This window comes from Leuciscus leuciscus (assembly GCF_965113295.1).
Source record: "Leuciscus leuciscus genome assembly, chromosome: 2".
NCBI lineage: Eukaryota > Metazoa > Chordata > Actinopteri > Cypriniformes > Leuciscidae > Leuciscus > Leuciscus leuciscus.
In genome coordinates, this window is record NC_138726.1 from 15,545,753 (window position 1) to 15,562,734 (window position 16,982).

The following is a 16,982-nucleotide window of genomic DNA, read 5'->3' on the forward strand; positions in this document are numbered from 1 at the left end:
AATAAATAAACTGTCCCGACACTTTATTCGTACCTTGAAATGTGCGATGGGTTTTCAAACTTAATTAATTTTCTTTTTCTTTTACATTGTTTATTTTTTAATTGAAAGCAGTACTGTATTGAAAGTATTTTTCTGATTTGTTCGATCTGTTTTGAAAAATGTCTTCCGTTGCTATGGCCGGGTATAACTGTCAGTCATCTCAATCTCGTGAATGATTCACACACACAACAAAAATAATTTAGCAGATTAAAGACGAGCTTCATCATCTTCATTTTCTGGTGCGATCGGCTGACGGTCTTCCTTCATCAGATGTGTCGTCTTTGCAGCGGCTCAACTGGAATGTAGCAAATTTATGTTGTAATGTACAATTGATAATTAAACAAGATGATTGACTTTAATAAACAGATGCATATTTAAGCATCAAGAACGGAAAAACATAAACACTGTCGGCTACACTGAGATTCGATCTCAGATCGTTTGAAGCTCCGAGAGGCTATTGTTAATGCATTGACCACAGAGCTATCGCCTGAATAGCCTAGGTCTACTATTTTCTCTGTTTTAAAAGTTTGTTATATTCTTTTTATTTTTTTAACATTGGCAATTTACTGTCTCGAAATTATGTGTCAAAAAAAAAAAAGTGTTTTTACAAGACCTTGTGCTGTTTATTATTATTATTATTATTATAGATGTTAATTCAGCCATTCTGTTGGATAAAAATTGTCCCTAATGTAAAATGGAAATGAATGGTAATTTTATTTTATAAATATAACATATTTAATATAGGCTATAGGAGAAAAAAAACAATATAGTGTAGCAATATTTTAGAACTATCAAATCTCTCTGCATTAATAATAAAAAAGTAGCCCATGTTTGTTCGGGATTTGAACCCCTTGTCATCTGAATTATTGAAACGTAAGTTATAGCCTACCACTCGGCCACAAATTTGTTTTGTTTTATTTTGTTTGAAATGTATATTTACATATTTTGCTTTCCTTAATGTTAACCAATTCTGTTGTAGCATAATAGGCCTATATTTTTTCCCTAAAAGTTTGTTTTATTCTCTGCTTTGTTTGTTTATATTTTTACATATTCAATCAGTCTCATTTTTGTTCAAATAATGAAAAAAGTTTTTTTTTTTTTTTTTTAAATAAACAGATAGGAAACTTACCTTTTAAAATGCCGCAGTTGCTGCTGTTTTGCCCTGTCACTTGCGCCACCCGGTATAGCCTAGTCATTTCGCGAACGACTTTGAAATTCGACTGGTTTATTTTTGCTGCGGCAGTAATAGGCATTGTGGTTGATTATTTATTAAAGAATTCAATTGATAATCATAACAACATGTAAGCCTATTTAATTCTGAATATAACAAAGAATGCTTAAACCGACTAACATCGGTTAGTAACTGCAAGTCCTGAAAATGTTTTAATTTTACGGTAAATTATTTTAATTTATTTCACTGTTAGCCTATGTTTCAGTTAATAAATCTACAAACACATTAAAATAACACGAAGTAAATGACAAGTAACCTATTGACATAGCCTTTCTAAATTATAGAAAAACTGGGCACACAATGTTAACGTGTGTCTACTTTGTTTAAATTTAATGAATTTGAATTCGTTTAACCACAATATTTATCTTGAATTTATCTGTGACCTCAGCTCAGATTACTGCCGCGGCAGATTACGTCATAAAGAGAATAAACTGACACTTTTCAAAGTCTGTGATTACAGCGCCACACAGCGGTAAAAGGCAGCAAATACACATCCCAATTTTGCCGCCGCGGGAACGGCGGCGGTAAAAGTCTCATTCTGGTTGTCCACCATCTGTAACATGCAAGAAACATGCTAGCAACACATAGCTAAGTTCTAAAGCATGTTAGAAATGCTAAAGGAAGTTGTTGTAACTCAAACATACAATATCCAATCTGCCCCAAACTTCACATACTTCATAAAAGTCCTGCACTGAACACATCTACAAAGCAATATTCAGATATATAACCCCACCTACTGCCAACAGAAACTGAACTGGTTAACACAGTAATGCAGTACTAACCACATACCTATTGTGTACTAAGCATGCTAAAAACATATTAAACATGCTAGCAACTACTATATACTGTATACCTCCTTAAATGCACATTGCCCAACCATGCTCTGTCTTCCTAAAGCCAACGAGTGACGATGGCACGGGTGCGAGGGCCCTTTCATCGTTGCTTGCAGCTTTAATTCATTCTTGGTATCTGTTTAACTGTCTCGTTCTGACTAAACCAGCCGTATACAGGAGTTTACAGTAAAATGTATTATTATATGTGTACCATCTTGCTGGAGTATAACTGATGAATTTTTATCACTATCATAAACTATGCAAGTGAGTTCTCCTGACAAGACAAAGAGAATCTTCCAGCTCGGAAATCTCTGAAAGTGATTGGTCCACATATGCAAACTAGGCGTGAGCCCATCCTCTCCATAAGAGACTGACACAGAAGTTTCTGGTGAGCACTTTTACGAACCTACTTCGTCAGTGAGAAGATCCATGGCTACCGTTTAGGGAGCGTTCTCCGTTTCTCTTTTCTTTTTCTTTAAGTCTTTTCTTTATTTTCGTCTTCGGACTCTCCCTATGTTCAGAGAAGCGAACGTAGCCGGCAACTTCAACTCAAAGAAAAAGACTCTTTTGAAATTCCCGCGACCGCGCTCCTCTTCCTTAAGGACACACGCACGAGCGCTTCGTCTGAGAGAATTTCTCTCATCTCCGTTTTCTTTTCTTTACTTTACTAAGTTTTATTTTCATATTCGCATCTCCCTCCACGAGGGATATTTCTTTGGGAACGTCACGTTCGGTGAACCTTTAAATCTTCCCGCGACCGCGCTCGCCCGGAAGACACGAGAGACACACCCAGCTCCGAAAAGAAGTTTCGGAGTATTGATTTTTGATTTGATTGATGGGATTTCTTGTTGTCTCTCTCAAAAGGTTACATTCATTGTCTGTGAGTTTTTGCCATTCCGTGATCTCTCTCGGATCGCAGATTCTCATTCTCATCCTCACTCACTCTTTCATCCTCTCTCTCTCATCTGTTATCCGTTTGTCTTATATTGTTTTACTGTTTGTTTTGTTATGCGCATATTTACTCTGTGTGAATCGTAGTTATGTATTCATTAGTTCAACTATTAAATTCCATATATTCCTGATTGTCTCTGTTTTAAATGCTTATATAACCAAGTCAATGAGATGTTTCGATCTTAAGCTACATGCTTTATCTTGTTACGATTTCAGTAACCTAAATTTTATAAGGACAGGAGAGTTGTTTCAATGGCCAGAAACTATTCTTCCTGAAATTATAAGAAGTGATAACTTTATCGAGAAGTTGATAAGTTAATCTTACGGCTGTTTTGCTGGACAAACAACTGTTTGATAATTATGTTAATTTCTATTTAGGGTTATCTCACATAAATCGATCTGAAATAAGACTATTGATACATGAATGAGGAATTATAATTCGTTGTAATTGATTATTCATATATACAATCGGATCTGTTTTCAACTTCGATAATTTAATGTAACTGTAATATAATAATCATATTCATGATTAATTATTAAAATTCCCTATAGATCATTTGAGCTATTGTTAATGTACTACCCAGTGCGGTTACACTACTAATTATTATTAAGTAGGCTACAATAATAATTATAAGCATTTCATTTTTATTAATATCTGTTTAGTATCAATAATAAAATAATGCAGATTTCAGTTAATTTAAATATTACAAATGTAAATCTGGAAAAAGAAATTGGCCAAAGAAAGTTTTGATTGGATGAGTGTAACAGGTACAGAAAGTGTACTGTTAAATGTATGTATAGTTTATTAGAATTCTCACAAAATTGTTTGTTTACATGCACCTGATATGACTGCCTAAGTGAAATGAGTACCTTTCCCTTTAATTGATGTGATGTCATGAGTCAATACAATTTCCTGTTCTGTCCCCTCCTCTTCCTCTTTGCTTTGGTGATGCACTGAGAGGTGAGGTTATTTTGGGCTCTGATAATCTTTTTTAATCCTAATTTTAATTGTTGCTTTTATGCCTATATTTTCACTCTAATTTATGTGTATAATATTATTTTATCTATCTGTGTGGTTATTTTTGTCATTTCATCCCATTTAAAGTATATTTTTGCATCTGGGCCTAAAAGTGAAATGAGAGCACATGTGACGAGTTTACATCACATTTGTTTTATAGAGATAAAGCGAGGGCGAATCTCACTAAGAGGCTGATTATATTTGTTTTATATATCAGGTATGTTTTCTGTTATATGCATTTTATTGTTCTATGTGATTTATTCCTCTTTGCTTTGGTGATGCACTGAGAGAGATAAAGCGAGGGCGAATCTCACTAAGAGGCTGATTATATTTGTTTTATATATCAGGAATAAAAGATCGGTGAAACTGCGAATGCTGTCTTGTTCTTCTCATACCACCCAAAACACAACGCAGACAACAGACCAGTTACATGAGGTCGGAGGTTAGTCCATCCTCCGGGAAGTGAGTTTGGAGTAAAGCGCGAATAAATAAAACGAGAGCAGTAAAGACAAAGCCAGTAGAAGACAAGCCTGCAACCTTTTGCCAAAAAAGTGTAACGGCTAATGCTAACGCTAGTACGCAGGAAAGGGGAGCAGAGGCCGTTTTTTATGAATGGATGTCAATGGAGAGGAGGCTTCACTACACCGAATAAACCGATTTTTGTGAGGAAACACCTTATCATTTAAGTAATCGACAGCCTGCATGCTAATCTTCAACATGTTTTACGCTAAACAATACTTTTGTTGGGAACGATATGTATATTTTACTATGATAAAAAGGTTATTTTATAAGAGAAGGTAATGTCACGACAGGCAGGACACATTTACGGCATTACCATAGTATTTAAAGGGATACTCCACTTTTTTTGGAAATAGGCTCATTTTACAACTCCCCCAGAGTTACAATTTTCAAATCCATTCAGCCGATCTCCAGGTCTGGCGGTACCACTTTTAGCATAGCTTAGCAAAGATCATTGAATCGGACAGGACCATTAGCATCTCTCTCAAAAAAATGACCAAAGAGTTTAGATATTTTTCCTATTTAAAACTTGACTCTTCTGTAGTTGCATTGTGTACTAAGACCGACGGAAAATGAAAAGTTGTGATTTCTAGGCTGATATGGCTAGGAACTATACTCTCACTCCTGCGTAATAATCAAGAAACTTTGCTGCCGTACCATGAGTCCAGCAGGCGTAATGATATGACGCAGCGCCTGAAAATAGTCCCCAGCTCGGTAACTTCCAACGTGACCAGGACTAAGTTTGTCATTAGACCTATTTTCAGGCGCTGCGTCATATCATGATGCTCAACTTGATGCTCAATGACCCAGTCGTGTATATGACCTGCTACAGGGTCCTCAACCCTACCCAGCAAGAAATCAACAGGCAGCTTGGGATCTTGGCCAAACATCAAATAATAAGGGGACTTACCCGTGGACTGGTGGGGGCAAGTCCAAGTCCAGACAAGCAGTCCAATCCCTCTTCCTTGTTACAGGCAGAGTCCGTAAAAGATTATGTAGAGTTCGGTTAAACCGTTTACACTGCCCAATGTCTGCAGGATGATACGGGGTAGTTCTTGACTTGGAAACACCATATAGGTCACACAATTGCTGGATCAAAGAGCTCTCAAAACTCTGTCCCTGACCTGAGTGCAGCTGGCTTGGTAGCCCAAATTTATAGAACCACTCTGTGACGAAAACTTGAGCCACTGTAGAAGCACATTAGTCAAGAGTGGGAACAGCTTGAGTGAATTTCGAGAAAATGTCAGTCATGATGAGCACATTCTCCATTCCATTTTGGGCCGGCTCAAGGAGGGTAAAATCAGTAGCCAGTATTTCATTTGGATGAGACGCAAGGAGGTGGTTCATAAAGGTATGCACCACTGGCTGAGAGTCCTTAGAAACCTGGCATCGGTCACACTCCTGGCACCACTGTTTCACCTCTGAAGACGACAACGCAGTCCTGAAGTGTCAACTAGTCTGTGAAGGCCTACTTCCCTTCCCTTTACCTCTGTACAGATAAAACATTGTTGGGATAATTCTGGTTCACGTAGCTACGCGCAAGCGTAGAATTTTTTTTTAAGGCCAGACAAGTAGTTTGTTGAGGGTTGGTTTGTAAAAGACTACACGCCTGCGCACATATATATTAAAACGTGCATACTTATAGATTAACTTAGGGGTCGCTAACACGACACCGTTCTAACAGAAAACACTCAACGCGCTCCAGCCTGCTCATCTGCACAAAACAGTGCCTGGTGGCTCAAGAACGCAAATCCTGAAATAGATTCTAAGGTGCAAGCCTTAAAAAATAAATAAAAAAAAAGGTTATCTCTGCGCAAACCTCAAAAACGCAAACCCACGAAAACGCCGACAGCATGCACATGCGCATCACGTGTTTAACCCTCTGAGGTCTGAGCTGTTTTCTGGGCGCTGGAGGTGTTCTGACATGCTCTGACATTTGTGTTTTTTTCTGTTACTAGTGATATTTTCATGGCTAAAGTCTAATTACACTGTATTCAGCACAAACTCTGCTACAATAATATATCAGCAGCATGTATGTAAAAGTTTGTAGTTTTGAGATAATGACATTTATGCGTGGTTTGTGAAAATACAAAAAAAAATTCTCACTGAAATAAGGCCATGAAACCCATACTGATTATTTCTTCACAAGACTTTTGAAAATTGTATGACATAGCCTAGAATATTTGCTCCAAAACTATGTGAAAATCACCCTGACTGCTCATTCAGATAAGACAATATATTGATTTAAAATTTCTAAGACGTGTTTTGTGTGACAAAGCCATATGCGAAGAGGCGTATCTCATGCATATGTAAGCTTTTTACACCTGAGAAAGACAAAGACACTCCCCTAACTGCCCTATTAGGAGCGATCAGGCCCTGTCATTCAGAGCAACCTTGCACAAAGAATGAGGAGATTTAAAAAAGAATGGCTTTTAGATTGTTTGGATTTATTTACAACACAATCCAAAAATACAAATGACAAAAGAGCACATTGAAAACAATGATCCAAAGACAGAGACCTTTGTGCCATTCCTAAAAACATTGTACATACCTTTAATTTCCAAGGTGTTTGATTTTCACTTTACCATGTTCATGTACAGAGACTCATGTGAATGTTGAAGTCAGCAGGACTCAGTTGCATCTGGTCCCTGAAAGAAAAAAAAAAAGAAAAAACTGTGAACATACTGATATCAAGAGAAACTATAGGGCTGCACGATTTTGGGAATAGATTTTAGATTTTTCTGGTTAAAATTTCTTTTTAAAATTCACAGAATACACACACACACACACACACGTTTCCAACAATATATAATGAACACCAGGTTTGTTGTGCCTTGTAGGCATAGGCTATGCAGTGCTGCATAAAATAATAATAACAACAAATTAAATCTTCCAAAAGATTTCAAGAACAACTACGCTAGAGAAAAATATATTGATTATCATATGTTACTTCAAATGTTTCCATTCGTTATGATGATATGAAATGAGATAATAGTAAAAACATAAAGCCTAATGTTTGGTGCATTTTTCCTTTCAAACGCAATCGCGCTCCAAAATATGATACATTCAAACCCACAGCGCGCTCCAAAATATGATACTCAAACCCACAGCGCGCTCCAAAATATGATACATTCAAACGCACAGCGCGCTCCAAAATATGATACTCAAACCCACAGCGCGCTCCAAAATATGATACATTCAAACGCCATCGCGCTCCAAAATATTAAACATTATGGTTATACACATCTATGTTTGAGCAGATATCCACAAACAGTATTTAACAGGAAACACGGGTCTAAGTAAGGGATAATCCACAGCTAGCCATGCATTAAAGGATTTTAATGCAAGACGTAGAGGCGAAGAACCGCCCGACGCGAAGCGGAGGGTGGTTGCCTCTACGAAGTGCATTAAAATTCTTTAATGCATGGCTAGCTGTGGATTATCCCGCTTATACCTTGGTTATTTGCCAAGTTAAAAACAAGTTAAAGCTGTAACTGATGTTCACAGTGTAATTTTTTAACAGACGTGTAAAAATGACGGTTATTTTCTTAAGTTACGGCTCGTTAGTTCTAGCACTCCGTCCACTTTAAATAAAGTAGAGCCATCGGATTGCTTTTATTTGAATGAATCATCACATTGATTTAAATTCATTATTAAAAGAGAGAGACAGAGAACTGAAAGAGAAGGAACAGAGAGAGAGAGAGAGAGATGCGTGCGCGAGTTAACGTTACCTGTGTGCGTCTCTTTAAAGTCTAGCAGCTACAGTCCCCTCGTTGCTTAAGCATATAGCTAACTTAATGATTCTTTAATGGATTTATTAAAATTATTTATGAATGACAGGCAACACTGACAGTGACAAAGCAATCTTTATTTGAACTAATCATGTCATTTATTTATTGTTAATTCTTTGTGCCGCTTTTTGTCATTCAACAAGTCTTCTTTTTCGTCTTGTGCCTGGGCCCATTTCTCAAAATTGCCATATTCACCATACAAATTAAACGATATGCAAAAATCATCCATTTAGCCTACCTAAATAAACGTTTTCATATGAGTCTCTCACTCTGCTTGCAAGTGTAACTGTGTTACTATGGTTACCAATGTTTATAGTAGCGGATTCATTTCGAACTGTAACTGTAATCAAACTGACTGGAACTACCTGTGCATTAAAGGGTTTTACTGCACACCTTCCAGCCAATCAGAATCGAGTATTTAAACAGCCCATGGTATAAATAGTATAATATTCACCATATATCTAGCAACAGTTCAACTGCAATGTGAAGTTTATGCAACAATAGGCTACCATAAACTAATAAGTAAGAATTTCTTACCTTACATCTTTCTTGTCTTCAAATCGCGTTGTTCTTCTTCTGAGGTAAATCCAATATAAGTTCAGACGTGTCTTCCAAACTCGACGAAAAGCAGAGACTTGTGAAGTGTTTTGGTGTTTTGTGTTTGAGGTAACGAGGGCGTTCGCGTTCCATGTGGAGATTTGCATGTGAATCTCTTTTGCGCGAGTGGGCGTGTCGAATTAAAAAGTAATTAGCAAGCGTTTGAGATACTGGACATCCTGTTGGTTTTATACAAATTACTTCAACAGAGAATATTTGTTTTCAGTTTGAATCCGATCATTTAAAAGTACACACTTAAATGTGTATAAAGGTATATGGCTCATAAATGTGTGAGAAGTATTCGCTGAGTTTTGTTTCAGTTTATAGACGTGCTCAAGAAAAAAAAGTTCACCGCGACGGAGAGGCAGAACGCACACCCTGTTTATTTTCTCTATTTTACAAAAGCACAATGTTTTGATTTGATTGTAAGTGGACACATACAAAAGTAGAAATATCACAGATTCTTTTTTTATATTTCTTTTTTCTGTATAACCATAAATGACGGAGTAATTTAAGTTTATGTTGCTGCTATGTGAAAAAAATCCAGCAAAACGCGTCGGCGCGTTTCTCGACCTCAGAGGGTTAATAACTAATGATCTTTGCAACGGAAGTGAATCAATCAATCAAAACTAACTTTAGCTGGACAATAACTTTATTCTAGAGCTGTTGTAAAGCCAAAACAATCTCTGTTACTGTTATTTCCTATTATCACTGTAAAGCTGCTTTGAAACAATCTATATTGTTAAAAGCGCTATATAAATGAAGGTGACTTGACTTAACGACATGCCAGGCCAGTAACACCGCTGGCGGACCAGCTCCAGGATTTGTTCCACCCTCATATGTCCATGCCCCTGGTGCAACTGAGTGAGAACTTCTACCTTCAATGACATATGGAGGATCAACTGTAGCACTTCCTCACCCTCATCAGGATGTAGTATGTGACGGTATAACACTCCCTCCTGCTCCATAAGACGATCCCACTGTCTCAGTAGTGATAGCACTGGCCTTGTAAGCTTCTGTCCCTCGTCAGATGTCAGCTGGCATTTTTTGGCATTGTCCTCTGTCTGCAAAGCACAATAACTAGCAGGGGCATAAAATGGCAAAACAGAAATGGCTGCTTGTATTACCTGAGAGGCAGGCTCCACAGGAACTTGGTGAAAAGACCCCAGCTCTAGCCGTAAATAGTATCATTGGAGTGATATGTTATCACTTGGGAGTGGCAGCGGGCAATCAAGAACCATCCTGAATACAGGGATTTCAAACAATATCACCTTAACATTTGGCCGTTCTTATTTGAAAGAATATCAAAGATGTGGGAACAGAGGCTATCACTTTCATTGACATTTCATCTCAATTTACATTTACTAAGACAGAGCTTCATTTACATGCTGAGTGGGGAGACGAATGTAATACAGTATAACATGTTTGAGCAGAGAATATTCTGCGTTCTTTTTGACTCCGCTGAATCTGAAGTGCTGTCTGTACTTTGTTACTGCTATGCTATAATAAATTTCATTTTTGAGATCTTCGACGTCCACATAATTTTTTCTTACACTTATGACTCCTCAGGAAGCCTCATCACTCCTCGATCCTTGCCTCCTCGCGGTGCAATTAGAGAATTGAGATGTCCTTCAAGATGGCTGAGCACGATCAGTTTCCGGGTTATAGGATGGAGGATGGAGGAGCGAGGAAACGAGGAGGGATATTGAGAAGCACCCAGAGAGTGTGAAGAAGAAAAATGACATAGATTGACGCGAGACAGTGCATTCATGTTCATTCGTGTTCATAGCTCTTCAAAGATAATTTAAATAATCTAAAAATAGATTATTTTAGTGAAAAATATCCTCAGAAGTCACGTTTTAAGGGTAATCGAAGCCGACGGAAAGAGAGATCGAGACGAACGGGTCAAACCAAAGGAAACATTATTTTATTTGCCTCTTTCACTTACCTTTTCCTTGGTGAGTACCATACTCGCTATTTTATATATATATATACATATATTTATATTTATAAAGTGGTTCTGAAATATGGAGAGTTATCATTTGAAATGTAATGTGACAGAAATGCAATAATCTAATCTTACCTATATTTTCATGAAATCTGTAGGCCTAAATAATGTTAAATTGTTCAGAATATGTATATTTGTTGAAGTAGTTATTTTATTTATGAAGAAATGTGTTACATGTGACGCTAGCTTTGCTGGATGTGTGCATAGGTTTCAATGTACTAAAAGTGAACGCGGTTGAGTATCATGTATGTTAAGTGCATAGGAAATTGAGTGATTAAACAGACAATTTATCTAATTTAAACCGTTTACTGAACAGCTGAATAATGATTATTTTTTACTTTGTTTCTGCAAGGCTGTTATTTTTTTTTTATTTTTTTTTTATTCTTGTTTTTCTTTTATTTCTTATTTCATCTGAGTCATTGCCTATTGAATCCCGATCTGTCCCTGCCGTGGATGCTCTGTCTGTGGTTTGGACATGGCAAGCCAATCATCTACTTGAACGTACCTGGATATAAAAAGAACAATCATTTAGCTGAACTGGTAGGACAAAACATACTCAACCTTGAACTGTGAAAAAAAATAAAAATAATCTGGATTTCCCTGGATCACTTGTTGGATTTTTCCTATTGAACTGAAACAAAACTAAAATTCAGTGACATCTGGACATTGAATCTGATTCTTTTTTTTTATTTTTTATTTTTTTATCTGGACACTGATTTTGAACTATGAAATCTGGTTTTGAATCTTATATACAGATTTTGAAATCTAAAATTCTAAATTGAACTGAGGTGTCAATTGTGAACTGAATTATTGTTTATTATTGCTGTTTTATTTGGGTTTATTCATATTATTTTATTTGTCAAAAGATTCAATTCATTTAATTTCCTCTATTAATTTCCTAGTATTCAACAGTTACCTTTGCGTCTGAGTTGCTTAATTTGGTAACGCTTTAGATTACAGCCCGGAAAGTACTGCGTAATTAAAATGAAAGTACAGTATAACTTTCGGTAATTAAAGTGTACCTATAAAGTACTTACGTGTAAGTATAGGGGAACAATATGTTAAGTCTTGGGAATAAAGGTGTAACAACCAGGAGAATACTGCGTAATTAAAACGAAATTATAGTGTAACTTTCGGTAATTACAGTGTACCTATAAAGTATGTACGTGTAAGTATAGGGGAATTATATGTAAAGTTTTGTGAATAAAGGGGTACAACCAGGAAAATAACAAATTATTTAGGCTAATTATTTAGATTATTTAAGTATTTTAGAATCTTACTTTTGGGAGCAATTTAGCGAGTACACTGTAAAAACTAAAGGAGCCTCAAATATCCTGTCGGATACTCAAGGAACTTCAAAATGTAATTTAGGTGCCTCAAAGCTCTTTCTCCTATAGTAGGGTTACTGGCATAGGCGGAGTTTGACATTCGAGCCAGGGGGGGCAAAAAAAAAATAAAAATTTCATTGTAGCAGCTGGGACCTATAGAAGCTTGTTTCCGCCACTGAATAATAAATAAATAATAATAATTGCGACCCCTATAAAATCGCAAAATGGGAGATATAAAGTCAGAATTGCGTGATATAAAGTCTCAATTGGGATATATAAAGTCAGAATTGCGTGATATAAAGTCGCAATTGCGTGTTATAAAGTCAGAATTGTGAGATAGGCTATAAACTATTCTGAGAAAAAAAAAAAAAAAAAAAAAAGTCCGTATTTTTTTCCCTTAGAATTGGACTTTTTATCTCACAATTGCGACATCACATCTCGCAATTCTGACTTTATTTCTCAGAGATATAAAGTCAGAATTGCGTGAAATAAAGTCGCAATTGCGTGTTATAAAGTCAGAATTGCGTGATATAAAGTCGCAATTGCGAGAAAAAAAGTCCGAATTCTGACTTTATAACACGCAATTGCTACTTTATTTCACGCAATTCTTTGTTTCTGAGAAATAAAGTCAGAATTGCGAGATGTCGCAATTGTGAGATAAAAAGTCGCAATTATCTTTTAAAATGTTTTATTTTGTGGCGGAAACAAGCTTCCAGCTTAAGCAGTTATTTGGCAGAGAAATAAAACTTACAGACCTAGACATTGTCCAGACTAGTGCAACAGTAATTTTCGTTTTTTGCGTCCTGCATATGCGTCGAAAATGGTCTCAGGTGAGAGCATGGGGTGAGAGCTTGGCCGTGATGTCGCTTTCGATGTGAAGTCACATGACCCAGAGCCCCGAATTTTTTTTTTTTTTTTTTTTACTAAAGCAGTAGGCCTATATGAAATCAGATGTATTACCTACCACCATTTAGTTGTTTTGTGTTATTTAAAATATTTATAATATATCTTTTTTTTTAAACAATGCAAAAAAAAAATTTTGATGAAAAAAATGCAATTACCCGTTTCACCAGGGGGGGCAATGCTCCCCCTGCCCCCCCCGCAAACTCCGCGCCTGGTTACTGGAGGAGCATTGACAATCTTTTAGGTTCTTGCTGGAACTTATGGGATCCTTTAAGCACTTTGTATTTAGTTCAGAGGTTCTGGAGTCACCTTTTCATTACCATGAGACCTCGAAGTGCTTTGGGGGAAAATAGAGGAACTTGAATGCGATAAAAGGGTTATTGGAAGATCTTTTTACATTTAAGTGGTTCCTGGAAGATCTCTTATGTTAAAGCCAGCATCTGGAGGAACCCAATGGTTCAGTGAGGCCAGAATGAGATTATTATTATCCTATTATTATTATTATAGGCTACTTAAGTTTGATTCAGTATACATACCCAGGTGAAAAAGACGTACAATTAAAAATGTACTTGAGTGTGTTTTTAGTAGGCCTACAATACAAATATACTTTAATGCATTTTTAATACATTTAACAGTAGCCTAATACATTTTTTCACCTGGGTAGCTTACATTTATTTAGTATCTATAGGCCTATTTTATTGATTAATTTAAACCTTAAACAACAACACTAAATTATAATAATATTAATACTAAGAATTAATTAATTATTATTGAATAAATAATAGTAATAAAATAATAATTTTTACCTACTTCTTCATAAATTATTATTTGAAGAAGAAGAACCAGGAGGAGAAACGTTTTATTCTGTCACGAAACTGCTGCTATTCCTCTGCTGTCATCGCTTCAGTGATCCTCGCGCTGCTCGCGCGCAACAAAGCTCAGCTGATCCACGTCATCGGGTAACGGCTCCGTCCTCTCATCAAAGCTTCCGCCATTTGATCGGCTCTCCGTTACAAGGTTTGTAAACTCGCCAAATAAATATAAATACAGAGTCTACTCACTATATTCAAACACACATATATATATATAAACTAAATTTATTATACATTACTACGTTACAGTGTTTACCACTCGTTTATTGCATAGTATCTGGTATGAAGGTTTTAGCCGCGATGCTAACTACGTTGATCTAACGTAAGTTAATGAACAAATGGAAATTATTGACTTATTGTCTTAGATTGATTTAGTCATTCAATTCAACATATTCTGTAAAACTGTGTCTTCAAATTGCTGATAATAGCCTAACTAATTTAACTGATTCCTGTCGTCATTGGCGTTTGTTATGAATAACAAAAGCAGGTTAATATAGTTTGGTCTGTTTTTGTTTAGCCTAACTTTACTTACTACAGGTGCCCTCATTCTCTCAAATACCATTTTAAAGCCATTTACTGGTCAATAAATATTATGTTGTGAATAATCAGCTTTGTTCTTTTGTTTCCCCAGAACAACCAGTACATTTCTAAAATAATCTGAACATTTCAGAGGCAACATTGAATTACAGTAAGTTACCTACACCACATGCACGTACTTTATTACTGTGAACTTTCTCTGCGTGAAATTGTATTGTTTGACTGTGTACTTTTTTAATCAGTTATACTGAATTATAACTTCAAGTTTAGTCTTTTTCGACAAAAAAAAAGGGAAAAAGCTATTATATGGCTTCATAAGACTTACAACACAACCCATAACACATGAGTTGTGAACTCATTGATTATTTTTAGGATCTTTTCTGGGACATTTTTGGAGCTTAACCATTTTTACATAAATTGTTGCATTGAATTGAACTAGACAAGTGTACATAAGAATGGTGTGAATGAATTACACAATTTTTTATGCTTGTGTTTCATGCAGTGATAATGAAATGGTGACGGGTTGCATAATGCCTGAGATCTGGTTTCGGGTTCCACAGACAGAAAGTCAAACAGGTTTGGAACGTCACAAGGCTGAGGAAATTATTTAAATTTCACAACTATCACTTTAATAACCTTACTAACAGTTAATTTTGTACTTTGCAGGGATCTCGGTAAGCTGAAATAAAAATCAAGAATTGATTTCAAGTTTGATCAAGAATAAAAATCCTCCTGTAGACCTGAAAATCACTGAAGTGCCTGGACCATCCACCAGAAAAGAGGAAAAACAAACAGAAAATGAAGCTGATGCACCTTTTCACTTTTCTAACTCGTTAAGTACCTCACGTGTCCCTTGTGAAGATTTTATAATTGATTGCATTTTATGTTGCAGTGAGTAAAGGTGCATCACATTTGTGAATTTCGTGAAATTACACAGGCAAAAAGGTCCATTGACCATTGTCAGCAGTGTAGCGATGTAATGTATGAAGCACCACACAAAATTGCTGATCGTGTGGATTCTTATTGAAATGACTGAATTCACCAGTGAACATTCACAGAACAACAGATCATTTTACTCTACCTTAACTCTGGAAAAATGGAAAATGTTTTCTGCTTGTTGTGACATAAGGAATACGGTTTCCGGGTCGAAGCCTCTACTTCTACTTCCTCTATCTTGTTTCTAGATATTGAGAATACTCAACAACCATTTATGGGAACTGTTGATTCAAGTCACACATTTAAGCTTTTCAAAAGCCATAGTGTACATTACAGTCTCCAGTCTCACGGCATCCCAGACTTCAACATTTTATGATTCAACATTTTATGGATAACTTACCATCTGAGATTTCGGAATAGAGAGAAAGGTTAGGATCATAATTTTCAGGAATATTACAGCACAATGCGTGTATATTAGCACTGTTTGTTGTTTGTTTTTGGCATCTGATAGAGCTTTTGGACTTGGAAACAGTGGCGTCAGACTTAAGTGAACTGAAACACATGTTTTAAAATTAAGTGAAGATGGACATTTTTAATTAGTCAAAATTTGCATTTTTTACATTGATTTATTACTTGGAACATGTTTTTTCCATGCATTTTGTTGAGATGTCTTTTCTTGTGTAGCCTATTGTATACACATGGTTGATTATTCATGTTACTTATGTATTATACTATTATATTTTTTTTGTGTGTATTCATTGATATTAATCTATTACTAGCTTTTTTTTTCAAGTGCATGGAAGTGTATTAAAATGGATCTAAATATGTAATAAACAATTCTTATTTTGTATTTGGTTCAGTTTGTTTATTATAATAGAAGTTAATGGTGGTAACCATAGTAACAACATGAAATGAATTTAATACAAATAAAATAAAATTGAAATTTGGTTCCTGGAGGCACCCACAATGGTTCCACACAGTGCCTTATATAAGAGTTCCTCAGGAAACCTTTGTGGTTCCTCAGAGAACCGCCCCTTTTTAAAGGGTGCCTAGAGGATCTACAGACGGTTCCGCCGGTGTGGCAAAGTGAAGAACCCCAAAAGGTTCCTCCAGGCACCTTTTATTTTTACAGTGTAGGCTACATACACTGCACCTTTTTGTAATAATAGTGTATAAAAATACATACAGGCTTTTTTTAAATTGCGGGGTACATATCAGTGCATTTATAAAGTAGGCTAATTTGTTATTATTGCAAAGGTGCACTGATTAAGTTTCAAGGCAAGTAAAACTATTGCAACTTTTTATTTTTTTAAATGCTAGGAAAATATACTCTTGTTCCATGTAGTTACAGGGTAAGTGTGACATTGCGGGCTGTAAATTAAAGTGGTGCTTCTTACCCTCTTGTGACATTGAGGGCTG

The 16,982-nt window shown here is 36.0% G+C and overlaps 1 long non-coding RNA gene across 1 annotated transcript; it reads left to right on the forward strand.

The window, feature by feature from the left end:
- The first annotated feature begins 14,272 nt into the window (after positions 1–14,272).
- On the forward strand, positions 14,273–16,691 carry LOC309493415. Its single transcript, XR_014203911.1, has 3 exons — positions 14,273–14,778; positions 15,130–15,203; positions 15,294–16,691. It is a non-coding gene; the product is annotated as an uncharacterized lncRNA (long non-coding RNA).
- Positions 16,692–16,982: the final 291 nt, after the last annotated feature.